Genomic DNA, 12,311 nt, shown 5'->3' with positions numbered 1-12,311 from the left:
TTCAAGACGGTCTCTCTGAGTTGCTTAAGGCCTTGCTAAGTTGCTGAGACTGGCTTTGAACTTATGATCCTCCTGCCTTAACCCCTGCGAATTGCTGGGATTATGGGTGTGTGCCACTGCACCCAGCTTGAAAATGTTCTTTTGTTGTTGTTGTTGTTGTTGTAGATCCACACATTTATTTTTATGTGGTGCTGAGGATTGAACCAAATGCCTCAAATATGCTAGGCAAGTGCTCTACCACTGAGCTACAACTCCAGCCCTTGAAAATGTTCTTAATGACACTGAAGTGAATACTTTAAAAATTGTAAATTTCATCTTCTATATATTTTACTATGATTTTTAAAAAAAAAAGAATGGTCCTACCAACCAGTTCGATTCTATCTTACCATAGATTTTTAAAGAAATTATTTTTCCTACCTAGAAGAGAAGGCTGAAACTACAAGCCTCTAAGAACTTTCTTTCTTTTCATATGATTACTGTTCTTCTGGATTCATTTCAAGAGATATATATGTAGTACCTGTTATGGCAAACCAGTAAATAATAAATGTTTAGTATGTTTGAGAAGACCTGTTGTGATACAGATTATAGAATAATAAAGATCAACTACAGGCAATTAGCTATATTTGGTATTTTATTGAACCAGTCTCAAAAGTCTGTCGATGAATAGATTTCTAGTGGTATGCCTTAGTGTTTACGCTGAGCTTTGCTCAAATAAACGACCAGTGATTTGAGATAAAACTGTATTTGCATATAATGCAAATGCAAATAATGCAACACCTTAATAAATATCAAGTCAGTTGAATGTGAGATTCAGATTTTTTAAAATGTTAATACACTGGAAATGTCAGTTGAGGTGATAAAATTTAATGGGGATAATAAATACGATAACATATTTGATAATAAAAAGCAAGTAGATTAATACAGGTTTTATCTACATCACCCATTGTTCGTCTTCTGACTTCTATAGTAATAAATTATCTTCATTGCTCTACGAAAAGAGAGACATTTTAGTTCTAAAATGCAATGAAATGTAAAATAAATTCTTAGTGAAGATAGATATAGAGATAACTGTTTTATCTTTCCTCTTCCCCCTCAAAAAAAAAAAAACCTCAGATTTACAGGATTTAATATTAAATTTCCAAAATGTTGTCACTTAACTAAAATCAAACATACTTGCTCTTACTTTCTAATGTTGAACCTTGCCTTTCTCAGAGTTGTATACTAGTAATAATGACTTGAACTTTCCTGATAGCCTCAAACTTTACAAAATACCTTGTCTACTAAGACTGTCTTCATAGGCAATAATCAGTGATCCTTATGAGGTAAAAAACAAATGAGGAATGGTACCACTTTATGATCCAGCTGTCCTACTCCTTGATATATACCCAAAAAATTTAATATCAGCTTACTGTAATGATGCAGCCACATAAATGTTTATAGCAGCAAAATTCACATTAGCCAAGCTATGGAGCCAACAAAGGTGCCCTTCAACAGATGAATGGATAAATAAAAGGTGGTGTGTGGGTGTGTGTGTATGTGTGTGTGTGTGTGTGTGTGTGTGTGTATACGTGTATATATATATATATATATGTGTGTGTGTGTGTATATATATATATACACACATACACACACACACACACCCATACATACATATATATCTACATACAATGGAGTATTACTCAGCCATAAAGAAGAATAACTTTGTCATTTGTCAGTAAATGGATGGAACTGGAGACTATTATGCTGATAAAATAAGCCTGTCCCATAAAGTCAAAGATCAGATGTTTTCTCTGATATGTGAATGCTAATCCAAAATGGGGAAGGAACAGATAAAAAGATAGCAGGAGGATCAGTGGAGTAGACAAAGGGAAATATAGGGAAGGGAGCAAGAATGGGATAGGGAAAGACAGTGGAATGAACCTAACCTAACTTTCCTGTGTACATGTATATGAATATAGCACAGTGACTCGCACCACCATGTACATCCACAAGACACTAATTTTTTAAAAACTCTATAGGTAAATAGCAGAAAGATCAGCACATATCTTAGCTTTTTGCTGCTGTGACCAAAATACAATTAGAGGAGGAAAACTTTATTTTGGAACTCACAGTTTCAGAAGTTCATAGAAGTTCATAGAAGACCAACTCCATTCCTTGGGGCTCAAGATGAGGCAGGACATCATGATGGAAGAATGTGGTGAAGGAGAGTGGCTCAGGACATGACAATCAGGAAGCAGAGAGAGAGAAATCTTAGCTTGCAACATATGTACCCCAAAGCCATACCCCCATGATCCATTTCATCCAGCCACATTCAGTTAATCCCTGTCAGGGGATTAGCACACTGATTGGATTAAGGCTCTTGTAACTCAATCATTTCACCTCTAAAACTTTCTTACATTGTCTCACACGTGAGCTTTTGGCACACCTAATATCTTTTTTTTTTTTTTAAATACTATGAACTTTTTTTAACTTTATTTTATTTATTTATTCATTTATTTATTTATTTTTATATGGTGCCAAGGATGGAACCCAGTGCCTCACACTTGCTAGGCAAGCACTCTACCTCTGAGCCACAACACTACAGCCCTGGCACACCTAATATCTAAAGCAAAGCAGTAGAGTAGGGGGAAGGGAAAAGGGGGAGGGAGGAGAGAAGGAGAGGGGAAGTACTGGGGATTGAATTAGAACAAATTATATTCCATGCTTTTATAATTTTTTCAAAATGAATCCTATTGTTATGTATAACTAAAAAGAACCAATTAAAAAGAAAGAAAAGAAATAAGTGAGGTATCCACAATGATTGCCCCAGCCAATTGCTTGGAGAGAATTTCTAGACCATAGCAAAAGAATAACCCAAGTAGAGCCTAGCAATCTCTTTGAATTAAAGGGATGGAGCTGGAAGTTGAGAGTCTAAGAAGCTAGTGTTTACAAGTCAGGAGTACCAGAGAAGGAGCTAAATATGAACACAGATTTGTAAGAAGTCCCAATACATCTTCTGCTGAGTAATGATGATTGCACATTTGTTAGGAAACTTATGAAAAGAACAATCAGAACAGATCAGAGGAACAGTCCTCAGACTGCAGATGGCACCTTTTACTATTCCTGTTCCACTGAACAAGGTAGATAACCTCATAATTCATGGGGCATCAGATATTCAGAAGGACTTTGCCCCATTAGTGAGACAAAATTAGCTCTAGTCTAGAAGTTATTCTTTTCCCTCTTATCAATATTATTCCAGTATATTTAACAACCTTTTTGAAATGGACAAATTCCTTAAAATTCTTTAGACCTGCCATCAGTGAAACTCCACATCGTGTAAAGCCAGTTTATCTTTGGAGGAAGGGGGTCCTAATAGAAAATTGAGTTGCTTTTTTTTTTTTTTTAACTTGCCATTTTTCTTTTTTATTGATGCTTTATAATTATACATAACAGTGGGATTCATTGTGACATATTCCTACATGCATACAATATAATTTAGTCAGTATCATTCCCCAATATCATCTTTCTCTCTCTTCTTCCCTCCCCACTCCCCTACCTCAGGTCCTTTTCCTCTGCTCTTCTGGTCTCCCTTCTATTTTTGTGAGATTTTCCCTCTCTTTTTTTCCTTTTTTCTCTGAAGCTTCCATGTACGAGAGAAAATATACAACTCTTGACTTTCTGGGTTTGACTTATTTTGCTTTACATAATGTTCTCAAGTTCCATCCATTACATAATTTCATTCTTCTTTATGACTGAATGAAACTTCATTGTGTATGTGTACCATATTTTCTTTATTCGTGCATTTACTGACAGATACCTAGCCTGGTCCCATAATTTGATTATGGTAAATTGTGTGCTGTAAACATGGGTATGCGTGTATCCAAATCATTGTTAACTTTTTTATTCTTTTTAGTTATACATGACATTAGAATGTATTTGACATATCATTCATGGAGTATAACTTCCCATTTTTCTGGTAGTATGTGATATGGAGTTACACTGGTCATGTATTCATATATGAACACAGGAAACTTGTGTCTAATTCGTTCCACTGTCTTTCCCATTCCCATCCCCACTCTTCCCCCATCCCCCCCTCCAATCCATTGAACCTCGCTGCCCCACCCATTGTGATTCAGTATCCACATATCAGAGACAATATTTTGAAGGATTGACTTATTTCACTTAGCATTATAGTCTCCGGTCTCATCCATTTACTGGCAAATGCCATAATTTGATTCTTTTTATGACCGAGTAATATTCTATTGTGTATATCCATTTATCTGCTCATCTGTTGAATACACCTAAGTTGGTTCCATAGTTTAGCTATTGTGAATTGAGATGCTGTAAACATTGATGTGTCTATGCCACGGCAAGATGCTGATTTTAAGTACTTTGTGTGTATGTCAAGGAGTGGGATAACTGGGTCAAATGGTGGTTCCATTCTACGTTTTCTTAGGAATCCCCATACTGCTTTCCAGAGTGGTTGCACCAGTTTGCAGATCCACCAGCAATGAATGAGTATACCTTTTCCCCCACATCCTCACCAGCATTTATTGTTACTTGATTCTTGATTATTGATTCTTGATCACTGCCATTCTGACTATAGTAAGAAAAAATCTCAGTGTAGTTTTAATTCGATTTCTCTAATTTCTAGTGATGTTGAACATTTTTTCATTTATTTGTTGACTGATTCTGTTTCTTTTATGAAGTGTCTGTTCATTTCCTTTGCCCATTTATTGTATTGTGTGTGTGTGTGTGTGTGTGTTAAAGTTTTTTGAGCTCTTTATATATCCTGGAGATTAATGGTCTGTCTGAGGTGCACGTGTATGCTAATTCTTAAGGATAAACTCCAAGGAGTCGTATAACTGAGTATGGTGGTTCTATTCCTAGTCTTTTGCAGAATCTTCTACTAATTTCAATGATGATTGTACTAATTTACAATCATACCAACAATGTAAAAGTGTTCCATTTTTCTCACATGCTTTTTAGCACTTATTACTGTTGGTATTCTTTTTTGTGTGGCGGTGTTGGCAGCAGAGTGGAGATTGAACCCAGAGGCGCTTTACCATTGAGCTACATCACTACCCCCACCTTTTATATATATATACATATATGTGTATATATATATATATATATATATATAAAACCTTTTTTTAAAAAAATTGTTCTTTTAGATACACATGACAGAAGAGTATATTTTGACATACACACATGGAGTATAACTTACTCTAATTAGGATCCCATTCTTATGGTTTTATATGATGTGGAGTTTCACTGGTGTGTCACCACCCCTGTTTAATTTTTAATTTTAAGATAGGGTCTCACTAAGTTGTTTAAGGCCTTGCTAAGTTGGTGAGGCTGGCCTGTAACTAGTGATCCTCCTTGGCTTATTGTTTGTGTTCTTGATGGCTATCATTCTAACTGGAGTGAGATGAAGTCTCAGTATAGTTTTGATTTGCATTTCCCTAATTGCTAAAGATGTGGGGGGCGAGGGGGTTGGTGTTAAGATTTTTGTGTTCTTTACATATTTGAAATATTAATCCTCTGTCAGAAAAGTAGCTAGCAAAGATTTTCTCCCACTCTAGCTTCTCTCTTCGAACTTCTGTTTCATTTGCTATGCAGGAACTTTTTAAATTTGGAGCCATCTTATTTGTTAATTCTTAATATTTCTATAGCTTTAGGAGTGCTATTGAGGAAGTTGTTGCCTATGTTTATATGTTGATGTGTTGACCCTGTTTTCTTTTAGCAATTGTAAAGTTTCTGGTCTAATTCCTAGGTCTTTGATCCATTTTTAATTGGCTTGTGCATGTTAACAGATACAAATCTAATCTTCTACGTGGTTAAACAGTTTTCCCAGCCCCATTTGTTGAAAAGGCTGACTTTTCTCCAGTATATGTTTTTGATACCTTTTTCATGTATCAGATATGTGGGTTTGTCTCTGTTTTCTGTTCTGTTCCATTGGACTATATGTCTGTTTTTAAGCCAGAATCTTGTAGGTTTTGTTACTGTGATTCTGTAGCATAATTTGAACTCAGGTATTATGATGTCTCCAGCATTGATTTTTTTTTCCCCCTAAGAATTGTGTAGGCTATTCTGGGTCTTTTATTCTACAAAATGATTTTTAAGATTTTTTTTCTAGTTTCATAAAGAACATCATTGGTGTTTTGTTGTGGAATACATTGACTGCCTTATTGCTTTTGTTAATGTGCCCATTTTAACAATATTAATTCTGCCTATTCATGTACATATGAGGTTTTTCCATCTCCTAGTGTCTTCTTTAGTTTCTCAGTGTCTATAATTTTCATTAAAGAAGTCTTTCATCTTCTTGATTACATTTATTCCTAATGGGTTTTGTTCTTGTTGTTTTGTTTTGTTTTGTTTTTTGAGGGTATTGTGAATAGGATTGTTTTCCTGATTTCTTTTTCAACAAATTCATTTTTTTTAAATATTTTTAGTTGTAGATGGACACAATACCTTTATTATTTTATTTATTTTTATGTGGTGCTGAGGATCAAACTCAGTGCCTCACACTTGCTAGGCAAGTACTCTACGACTGAACTACAACCCCAGACCCCAACAAATTCATTTTTGATGTGTAGGAAAACTGTTGATTTTGTATCCTGCTACTTTGTTGGATTTATTAGCTCTAGGAGTCCTTGGATGGGGATTTTTGGATTTTCTAAGTATAGGATTGTATCATTTGCAAACTATATAATAATTTGACTTTCCTTTTCTATTTTTATCTTTTTTATTTTCTTCTCTTGCTTAATCACTTTGGATGGAATTTCAAGCACTACTTTGAATAGGAATAATTAGAGTGAAAATTCTAATTCCTGTTTTGTTTTTTTGTTTGTTTGTTTTTGATACTGGGAATTGAACTCAGGGGCACTCAACCACTGAGCAACATCCCCAACCCTATTTTTTATTTTATTTAGAGATAGGGTCTCTCTGAGTTGCTTAGGGCCTTGCTTTTGCTGAGTCTGACATTGAACTTTCGATCCTCCTGCCTCAGCCTCCTGATCCTCTGGGACTGTTCCTGATTTTAGAGGAAATATTTTCTGTTTGTCCCTATTCATTATGATGTTGACTTTGCATTTGTTGTATTTAGCCTTTATAATGTTAAGTTTCTTCTGACCCTAGTTTTTTTAGTGTTTTCATGTTATCATACATGGGTCTGAATTTTGTCAAAAGCTTTCTCTGCGTCTGTTGAGATGATCGTGTGATTTTTATTCTTAATCCTCTTTGTGTGGTGAATTACATTTATTGATTTGTGTATGTTGAACCATCTTCGCATAACTGCAATGAAACCAACTCGGTCATGACATACAGTCTTCTCAGTATGTTGTTGAATATGGTTTGCTAATATTTTAGTAAGGATTTTTCATCGATGTTCATCAGAGATATTAGTCTATAGTTTTCCACCCCTTTCTCTTTTGTGGAATTGTTTGAGGTACATTTTTATTAGTTCTTCTTTAAAGATCTTGTAGAATTCAGCTGAGAATCCATCTTGTTCTGGGCTTTTCCTAGTTCAAAGGCTCTTTTATTACTGCTTCAATCTTACTACTTATTGTTGATCTGTTTAGATTTTCTATATTCTTTTTGGTTCAACATTGGCAAGTTATATGTGTCTGTAATTATATCCATTTCTTCTAGAATTTCCAGTTTATTGAACTACAAGTTTTTCAGAATAGTTCCCAATGATCCTCTGGATTTCTGTGATGTCTGTAGTGATATCTCCATTTGTATCTCAAATTTTATTTAGTGTTCTCTCTTTCTCTTGGGGTTAGTTTGGCTAGGGGTTTGTCAGTCTTCTTTATGTTTTCAAGGAAACAGTTCTTTGCTTCATTGATTGTGTTGTTTTTTATTCTCTATTGCTTGATTTTTGGCTTGAATCTTAATTATTTCCTTCCTTGTACTGGTTTGGGACTTGGTTTGCTCTTTCTAGGCTCTTGAAAGCATGTTTATTTGAGTTCATTCTGATTTTCTTACAGCACTCATAGGTATAAACTTTCCCCCTGGGAACCACCTTCATAGTGTCCAGAGCTTCTGGTATGTTGTATCACAATTCTTACTTGATTCTAAGAATTTTTAAATTTCTCCTGATTTCTTCTATTATTACATTTATCATTCAAAAACTTATTGTTCAATGTTCATGTATTCATAGAGTTTCTGTAGTTTTTATTGGTGTTAAGTTCCAATTTCTTTTCATTATGATCTGATAACAAGCAAGGAATTTTATATATATATATTTTTTTTTTATTTGTATTTGCTTAGAGTTCCCTGTCACCTAAAATATAATCTGTTTTGGAGAATGTTCCATGAGCAACTGAATAGAAAGTGGATGAAATAATCTATTGATGACTATTAAAAGCCATTTGATTTACATTTTTTTCAAGTCTGAAGAGTCCTATGTATTGTTGATAGGGGTATGTTGACATCTCCCAATATTATTGAACTGGGGTTTATCTGAGTTTTTAAATAAAGTGTGTCTGTTTTATGTTATTAGGTATACTGACAGGCATAAATACGTCTATCATATCTTCTTGTTGGATTGTTCCCTTTACCAGTATGATATTTGTCTCTTCTGATTAATTTTCATTTGAATTCTGCTTGTTGATATAAGAGTAGCTACTCCTTCTTGTTTTAAGGCTTCATTTGCTTGGAATATCATTTTCCATCCTTTCACTATTAGCCTGTGGCTGTCTCTGCCTGTAAGGTGAGTCTCTTTCAAACTACATTATTTAGATCTTGTTTTTAAATTCATTCTTCCAGGCTGTGTCTTTCAATTGGAGGGTTAAGACCACTTACTTTCAGTGTTATAATAGAGAGATATTTATTAATTCCTGTTTATTGCTAGTATTTAATTTGGTACTGTTTTTCATTTCCTTAACTGCTCTTCAAATGAAATTTGTTCATTTATAGGCTCTGAAGTTGTTGTTGTTGTTAATTTCCTTTGTTTGTAGTATTTCTGTACTGCTGCCTAAGTAGCCAGTTCTTTTAGGTTCTGCTTATCTTAAAAAGTTTTTATTCTGCTTCAATTCTGAAGGATAGTTTTACTGAATATAGCAATCTTGGTACATGCTGATCCTTGCTGAGTATCTGAATCTCAGGAGCCTTACAAGAATTTTACTCATAGGGTAGGTTAACCAACCCTCCTCAGATCTCATACACTCCACTGCCCACAAATATGGCATTCCCCAGGCTCGGTCCCCAGTATAATCATGCCCACCTGTTCATTTTCCTAATCCCTTCTAGCTGGTCATATGAACCATCAGACTCAAAGGGAAAGTAAGTTCCACTCCCCTCCATATCTCTAACTTGAATTCCCCTTGGTACAGTCTTCTCTGTAACTGCTTTAGTTATAGTCCACCATACAGTAGGTGCTTGCTGGGAGAGTATAATATTTGCTGTGGTATCCCAGGTTCCTCAGCAGCACAGTGCATCATGACCACTTGACGAACACAGAACACTTTTCAAACAGCACCTTACTGTGGTTTGGCTAAATTCAGATTGCATTTCTCTTCACAGGTTTTTCTATGGTAAATTTGTCCATTGTGGGACTGAAGTTGTAGCTCAGTTGTAGAGTGCTTACCTAGCATGTGTGAGGCACTGGATTCAATTCTCAGCACCACAAATAAATAAATAAAATAAAGTTCTATCAAAAACTAAAAACAAATATTGATAAAGGGACTGAGAATATAGCTCAATTGGTAGAGTGCTTGCACAAGGCCCTGGGTTCAATCCCCAGCACCACAAAAAAAAAAAAAAAAATTAAAAAAATTGTCCATTGTGTTTCTTTCCTTGTTTGTAAACTGGCACCGGCTGCCACCATCAGCTTGGCTCCAAAGTACTTGTCCTCTGTTCAAAGAACCCAAATGTCTGGGTCTCTATAAGTCTCTGAATGTTCAGTATTGGATTTCAGTGGATTACGTGTGTCATCTACCTCACTGAGAAGTATTCTCACTGCTTGAATCTTGAGCCATGCAGCATCTAGAAAGTGTACCCTTCCTCTAATCCTCTTCAGATTATCTTTTAAAGAAATTAAACTTGTAAACTAATACCATTTCCACAAAGAAAACTCAAGGTCCATATTGCTGTAGTATTGGATTCTGTCATACTTTTTTAGGTACTGGGGATTGAACCCAAGAATGCTTAACTGCTGAACTATATCCCCAGCCCTTACTATTTTTCAGCTGGAGACAGGGCCTTTCTAATTTGCTTAGACTAACTTTGAACTTGAAATCCTCCTGCCTCAGCCTCCCACATCCCTGAAACTACAAGTGTGTCACCACACCTGGCTCTACCACACATTTTTAAAAGTCAATACCAGTTGCATACAAACTGCCCCATGAAACTGAAGAAAGGGAAACACTACTCAATTTATTCCATGAGTTTAGCGTTAACTTTATATCAAAACCCAAAGTATACAAAGGTTCTTAAAATAATTTTAGCAAAACAAAACAATACCTGAAAAGGACAGTTTGTCATGACTAAGGGTGCAGAATTGATTTAGCATTTTAAAGTCCATCAGTATAATTCACCATATTAAAATTAAACAAGAGAAACCATATCATCTCAATAGATGTATAAAAGCATTTGATAGAATCTAATAGCCATTGCTGATAAAAGCCCTAAGAATACTAGAAGCATAAAGCAACTTCTTCAGGTCAAAATAAGAACACCCACAAAAATGTACAGCTACCATCATATTTTTTTCATTTTGTTTTTTAAGTTTTTTGGGTTTTTTGTTTGTTGGGTTTGGTTTTGTATGTTGTGGTGCTGGTTTTTCAAACCCAGGGCCTCACATGTGCTATGCTAACCAAGTGAACTACACCCAATCTTAGAATCCTGTTGAAAGATTGGATCCTTTCCCCTATGATCAAGAACAAATCAAGAATGTTCACTCTCTCCACTTCTGTTGAACTTTGTATTGGGAGCTCTTGCCAGTGTTAATAAAGCATGAAAAACAACTGGATTAGAAAGAAAGAAGTAAAACTATATCTTACCAAATACCATGATAATCTTTGTAGAAAATCTGATGTAATATTCAAAAAGTGATTAGCACTAAAAGTCAGTTTTGCAAGATTGCAGGATACAGAATAAAAAATTTTAAACCAATTGTATTTCTATACATTAGCAGCAAATAACCAGAATTATAAATTTTTAAAATCATTTCCAATATCATTAAAAATATGACATTCTTTGATATAAATCTGACAAATATGTATATACTGACCATAACAAAACATTGTTGAGAAAAATTAGAGGAAGGAGAAGAGGAGAATTGTTGATAATATTATCAACAGTTCCTAACAAAAAGAGTATTTTCAGTGAGCCATGCTGTACCTTCACATGCATTAGAAAGACAGTGAATGAAGTGAGGGTTTTTGTGAATATCTTTTGTAACTTTGTTTTTGCAGTACTGGAGATCAAACCCAGGGGAGTCCTGTCACTGACCTCCATCATCAGCCTTTTTTATTTTTGGGAAGAGTCTAATTTGCTGAGGCTGACCTTGAACTGGAGATCCTCTTGCCTTGGGAATATAAGCATGTGTTGTATACCTGGCCTATCCTTTGTAATTCTAAAGCATTACTCATTGGCAGGATGTGATGATTTTCACTTGTCTATCAAGTTCAAAATCCAAGACCATTAAAGCATTCCTTTTTTGCTTGATATTGCTATTTAAATACAAGAGGATCTTTATTTTTTATTTTAATTCAGGATCTCACTAAGTTGCTGAGGCTGGCCTTGAACTTGAGATTCTTCTGCGTCAGCCTCTGAGTCACTGGGGTTACAGCCATGCACCACTGCGCCCAGCACACGGTTTACATTTAACTAACTCAGAAATGCATAAAAACAAATTTATTTCCTCAATTAAAAATCTTTGATAACTTCATTACATGCATTTAGTACTTTTTAAATTAAATATCAGAATTGATGGTTATTGTTAAAGTAGTTTTGAAACATCTCAACTATAAAAACTCTTTAAAAATTATGTTGTATTTTTACTGTTTATGATATCTTCAAAGTTTAAAACATTTCCCTTCAGCAACAATCTTTTGTTAGCTAAACTCATAGGAGATCAGCTTAATAAAGGATATTCTACATGCAGGTAATTATAAATTATATCCATCAATGCCTGCTAATGCAAGCTGCTTTGTAGTCATTATCTAGCGATACATGACTAAAGAACTTGATTATTGTTCTTGTTTTTCATTTTTATTAAATTAAGAAGTTTTTGAGTCGTGTCATTTTAGAAATGGTTCTTAGGAGAAATACCTTTCAATGCTTCCTAATCACTAGATTATTAACCTGCCAGGATTAAGTACACT

The 12,311-nt window shown here is 34.8% G+C and overlaps 1 protein-coding gene across 5 annotated transcripts in view; it reads left to right on the top strand.

Moving 5' to 3' along the window:
- The window catches only part of ADK (adenosine kinase), a 499,304-nt gene that overhangs the window by 324,030 nt on the left and 162,963 nt on the right, over positions 1 to 12,311 (top strand). The gene's annotated exons all lie outside the window — the stretch shown is intronic.

Source organism: Sciurus vulgaris (genome assembly GCF_902686455.1).
Source record: "Sciurus vulgaris genome assembly, chromosome: 4".
In the NCBI taxonomy this organism is placed as follows: Eukaryota; Metazoa; Chordata; class Mammalia; order Rodentia; family Sciuridae; genus Sciurus; species Sciurus vulgaris.
Note: the sequence above shows the minus strand (reverse complement) of the source record. Positions and strands in the feature narration are given on the sequence as shown.